We start from the raw sequence: 6,003 nt of genomic DNA on the forward strand, positions 1-6,003 counted from the left end.
AAGATTTCTTAACTAGGAAGCTTATGAACTTAAAAATAGAAAGAAAGGTCTTCCATTATAAGACATTTCAATGAGATGCAAAGTATTATAAATTAGCTCACTACATTAATGAAGATGAGGCTTGATGATGTGATGCAAGCATTTTTGTTGCTTATTTACTACCAAATAGTTGGGAACTTGGTACCTAGTGGAGTTATAACAATGAATCTTTTAAGTAGTGGAGTTACTATCAAATGAAGAAGCAAGAGGAAAAATCTTTGGGTTCTTTACATTCGAAAGTGCTTGCCACACAAACTAGGGAAGAAGGGGGCATTCTTTTTTTGGATTTTGAGAGAGGTTGGTCAATGTGATTTTGGTTCCCATTGACCAAGAATCTCATGTTCTTTTTTCAGATTTATGTGAGGATCAGGGAAAGTTTATTTTTCTAGGGGGAAGTTGCCAACACTTGAATGGGACAAAAACGCCTTTTTTAATGATGGGTTTTTTTATGGATAAAATGGTCATTGCCTTATTTACATGAGAAACAAAAAAACATGGATAAATACACTTACCCGAATAAGTGTTTCCCAAGAAAAACTTAACCAAGTAACTGTATTTATCCGGATAAATAACTTAGTGAAAAGCGAAGGAGATTGTGATAAATCATGGAACAAATTCAAGATAAGAAGTGTAGTTTGTCACTATTGTGAAAACTCAAAATACTTAAAGAAAGAGTAAGAGAAACTTAAAAATGACTAAAAGAAAGAAAAAGAGGAAAAGCAAGAGCAAAAACCACAATTGCAGTTGCACTTGATGGTGAGGTTATTTTCTATGGTTATGAACTTTGTATTAACTTCATACATCAACAAAAAGATTGGGTTATTGGTTTAGATGCACTCCGTGCTACTCTACAGACGTTGTTATAAAAGGGCACTTGACTTGTTTTTAAAACACACGAAAAAGGCAGCTAAGTGATGGAAGAGCATAGAGCCTCCCAGTTAGCCCAGTTCGGATTAAGCAGTTCCATGTTGCACTTTGCTTCCATGGGCTAGTGTCTCGGACCTCCTTTGTTTTCTTTATTGATGCAGATTGAAGATTGGAATGGATGATGAGCAGATCGAAATGGGTGATTCACCGGGTGGTTCATCAATTAATTGGTTGGCCAGTTTACATGAAGGTTCATTGAGATGGTGAAGAATGAAGACACTAGCCATTTATTTTTTGTTAGTGCAACTTGATATCTGTGATTCGTGTCTATTTGCTGAAATAAACTCAATAGCAGTTAAAACATCCCCAGCAATTAAGTTCTCTATTTCATTGATCCAAATATTAATGATTATCTTGACAAAAAGGGACAAGAGCTATGCTTGATGATGATTTGTTGTAGTTCATTTTCAAGAAGACTTAAGCTTAATCCTACATATTGTGGGAATGTGGATCACCACCAAGGAGTACCGTATTTTGGATGTTCTTATGGAGAGGATGACTAGAGTCTGAGGTTGCAGATTGGTGAAGGAAACAGGAGCATTGCCGGATGATAGTGCCTCTGGTTCAGTTGGATGAGGAGGAATTGAAGATGAATAATACTTCTCCCAAAATCTTGATATCTAATAGGGATATTTAGAGGGATATTTTGGTAAATTTGATAAAACCATTTATTTTTTAAGGTCAATGGACTGAGTCAAACAGTTTGACCGTTCGAACTAAATGGATGGCCCGTTCTGACAAAAAAAATAAAAAAATAAAAAAAATAAAAAACAGTCAAAACTGTTGAACGGTTCAAACGGTTCAATTGCCTGGGTCAGCGGTTTGCTGATCAAATCAACGTTTTTTTGGCAAAATTCTAGTTTTGGGGAAAATTTGAACCGATCAACGACTGTTTCTTGATTTTTTCGGTCTGACCATTTAGTCCGATCAAGTTTTGAAAATCATGGTTTTAGATAATATCCCTTTATTTATCCATAAAATCCTTAGAGGTGTAAATCGGGTCGTGCCGCCTGTGGCCTGGCAGGGCACAATGGCATGCGGGTTGTGCCAAGCTTGGCACGATGGTCTAGGCCAGCATGATAGGGTACGATTGTGCGTGTTATGACTCCTGTGGCCCACGTGTTGGAACAGCCTAGCCCAAGGTACGATCCGTAGGCCCTTAGCTATATAGGGGCTTTTTTTTTTATAGAAATACCCCCCAATAGCTATAAACAACTATATAGGGAGTATTTATGTATTTTGGTTTGGGGGGAGGGGGAGATGATACAAATGCCCCCAACAACAATATAACAAGTAGTTCAGGGGCATTTTGGGTAAAGTGATTAATAGCTTTACAATAACCAAAATACCCCTCCCAACAACCTAAAACGACTAACTTTTAGGGTATCTTGGCCAATTGAAATATTTTCAATTCCTATAAATAGCCCTATCCTCCACCATTCTCATCACACCAATTCAACAATTCCTATAAATAGCCCTATCACCCACCATTTTCAATTCCTACAATGATCAAAGTCAAGAACAATAGGAGAAAATGATGAAGTCAATATTTTTTGTATACTCAATAGTTGTATAGTTTTTTTTCAAATTATTGTAAATTTTGTTTTAATTTTATTTAATTTATTTGATATTTTATAATAACATCATTTTTTATATTTTATTAATTTATTCCATTTTCCATTTTTCATTTTTCATTCATCCAACCATTGTATGCTTTATATCATTCAAATTTAAATGAAATAAAATTCCTATTTTTCTTCAAATTTGTTATTCACTTTGAGTCTTTGTCTCTTTGACTTCTTATTTGGTTAAGTATTTTTTTTTTCATTTCTTTGTTAGATTTCTTATTTTTTCAAATAGTTCTCAAAGTTAAATATTTTAGTTTTACATAGCAAAGAAATAAAAAAGTGTCAAAAAAAAACAAAAAAAAATCTATCACAGTTCGGCCCACGTCAAAGGCCCGGCCTGTGGCTCAACCCGACATGGCCTACAACCCTCCCAGCTCAAGCCCGCGGCATGGCATGGCACAACATGGGCCTACACGGGCTTGGGATATGGGCCATGCTGGGCTGATCTCCCAAATTATCCCTGGGAAGGGCGGCACGGTCCAGGATGGCCCACACTTTGCACGAGCCGTTTTACACCTCAAAAAAATCCTTAGATATTAAATGCATGAACTTTTTAAATTAATTCACATTTGCCATTTAGTACATGTAGGACAATTTGGTTTTAATAGACACAAGCAAGATGGAGGACCGGGGTAATGTTTACATTCTGTTGAATTCATTGTTTATTCAGTTTTTCTTATACACTTTTTGTTTTCATATTACATAATGAATGCACATTTATCTTCCATTTATCTTTGGTGTCAGATTATCTACAATATAGAAATTTTTATGGGTTTGATGCTATCAGTAACAACTAGATTTTGAAACATTTAACAATTTGATGTAATTATATACAGGGGTTGGAATGGAATCTGATGTAGGGTGATTCGGCCCGACCTCGTAGCACAGGGACATATGTATATGACCTGGCACAATAGATAACTCAGCACGACAGCCTAGCCACAACTTGGCGTAACAAGCTCGTCGAGGCCCGACCAAACGACTCGGTAGGTGTGACAACCCACCGAGAAGCAAGGCCTAGTTCGCTCCAAGCTTGAAGGTGGAGCTCCCCAAGCTCCCCCCGTGCAAGGGGACCCGAGCTCCCCTTGAGACCTGAGCTCTCCCCTTCCTAAGAAGGGAGCACCCCAAATTTTGGCTAAGTGTCCCGAAGGAGAAACACCTCAGGGCAGCACCGTCGAAACTCTTGTTCATACTTGCTTAAGGCTCGCCTCCAGTGCGAGCACCTCGGCGTACCTCGGTACCTCGGTGCAGGGCAAACCTGCCCCAGGTGGTTTGGTGTACAGTAGCTCAGCAGACTACAGGGGAGATCCGCCTGGTAATCGTACCTTCCAGACATCCGTACCTGCCGGATCCAGTGGTAGTGCCCGCATCCCTAGCCAGGTGGCGTTCTGCCTTCCGTCTCTAAAAAGCATGGCACACCTGATGAGTTCGTACCCTGTTGTAGCAACCTGTAGCAGCAGCCTACACCTAACACCCCAGCCCTGGCAGTAATGGCTAGGGTAGTGGCGGTTACACCTGATGTGACCGAGCTCCAGTATAAGAAGACCTCGACCCTCACGAAACAAAGGTATTGAAGATAGCACTTTCAACACTCTTAACTCTTTGTGTCTTTTTTGAGTTTCCTCAGAGTTCTAACTTAGCCATCGGAGTGTTCCCGCTGGGAGAGCTCCCTGGGAACCCTTCACCTTCCTCTTCCTCTCAAGTTCCGTCCGTCACAGATAGGAGCCAAGCCTCAGCCAGCTAGGAGTGCCCATATTGTGCTGCATCATTTGGCGATGTCTGTGGGAAACACTTCAAAAGGCCTTCCTTTAACTTCTATGCAACTCTCTTCAAAGAACTCATCAGTATTACCAACACCTATGGCTTCCTCTAGCAACGTCGGATGTCGGAACACCTCTGAGGATCAACCCCAGCTACCCACCGTCTGCATCGGGCAGTTCACCATCCCCCTCTCTGTAGACGGGGTTCCAAGTCTGAATGTGCCTCAGACGGTAGCACCCTCGACTGTTCCATTACCTTCTATAGTCAGAACAACCTTTGCTGAATCCACCATCCTCCCTCTGGTGGCCAGCGAAGGTCAGCTTGAGAATCTAATGCAGTGCATGCGAGTCATGCAGGCTCAGATGCAACAGTTCCAGCAACTCCAATTCCACCAGCAACAAGTGCTGCACCAAGTTTCCCAGTATCAGTATCAGCAACAGTTTCCTCCACTCCCTCCTCGGCATCTAGTTGCACAGCCAACCAAGCCTCACCACCGAAGTGAACTTCCTTCCCGCCGAGGAGAGACCTCGGTATCATCCCATGGAAGGAAGGAAAGACCCCCTACCCCTGCCTCACAGCCTGCAGTTAAGTCGGGGGCCTCCCAGCCGGTTAGGCCAATATCACCTTAGCGCTCGCAACTCAAAGTGCTGGCCGGCGACCTGGAACAAGGTCCCTCTATTCGCAGCTATCGACAGCCGTCTGAGCATTTCCCTAGGCCCATCGAGCTTAGTAATACCGAGGCTAGCAGCACCAACGCCGAGCCGGCTAAGAAGCAGCGAAGGCGTCGCTGAGCTTGCCGAGCTGTCACCCGCGACCTGCCCGAGCTCAGAGGCAAGGTAGAGGTGAGTTCGAGCGAGGTAAAAGCTACACCACTTCTTTCAGTTCCCTCCCCCCTGGACAAGTACGATGGATCCTTCGATCCCAATGACCACGTGGACGCCCTTCAGTCCAGATGCATCTGGCCAGAGTGAGCAAGCCTTGCATGTGCGTGGCCTACTCCACCACTTTCAAAGGAGTAGCCCGCACTTGGTACCGAAACCTCGCGCCAGGTCAATAAGGAGTTGGGCACAATTCGTGCAGGTCTTCACCTCCCACTTCGTCACTAGTAAAAGGTGTCCGAGGACCCAAGAAAGCCTCCTCAGCATAGTCCAGAGGGAAGGAGAGTCCATCCAAAATTACATCAAGCAGTTTAATGACGCTTGCCTGCAGATACCCGACCTAGACCCTGCCAGTTTGACTCACTGCGGCCAAGCGGGGCATCACCCACAAGGAGTTCAGATGGCACGTGGTTATCAACTAACCCCAGACTGTGACCGAGTTCCTTGAACTAGCATATCGATTCATAGGGACAGATGAGGAGATTAACCAAAAGGGTGACCAGGCCCTTGAAAAAAGAAAAAGGGAACCGGAGCCCCCGACTCCAAGTGACAGCAAGAAGAAGAAGGACCACGCTTGGGGGGCAAAGCCAACTCAACCTTTCCGAGCTTCGGCAACAAAAAGGGATTATACGCCCCTCAACACAAAACGGGTTGAGATCCTCATGGCTATCAAGGACACCCCATATGTGAAGTGGCCACCTCGGCTTAAGGCCAATCCCAATGTTAGGAATAAAAACTTGTATTGTAGTTTTCATAAAGATCACGATCAT

This window comes from Nelumbo lutea, chromosome 3 (assembly GCF_056320005.1).
Source record: "Nelumbo lutea isolate HS-2025 chromosome 3, American lotus-T2T, whole genome shotgun sequence".
In the NCBI taxonomy this organism is placed as follows: Eukaryota; Viridiplantae; Streptophyta; class Magnoliopsida; order Proteales; family Nelumbonaceae; genus Nelumbo; species Nelumbo lutea.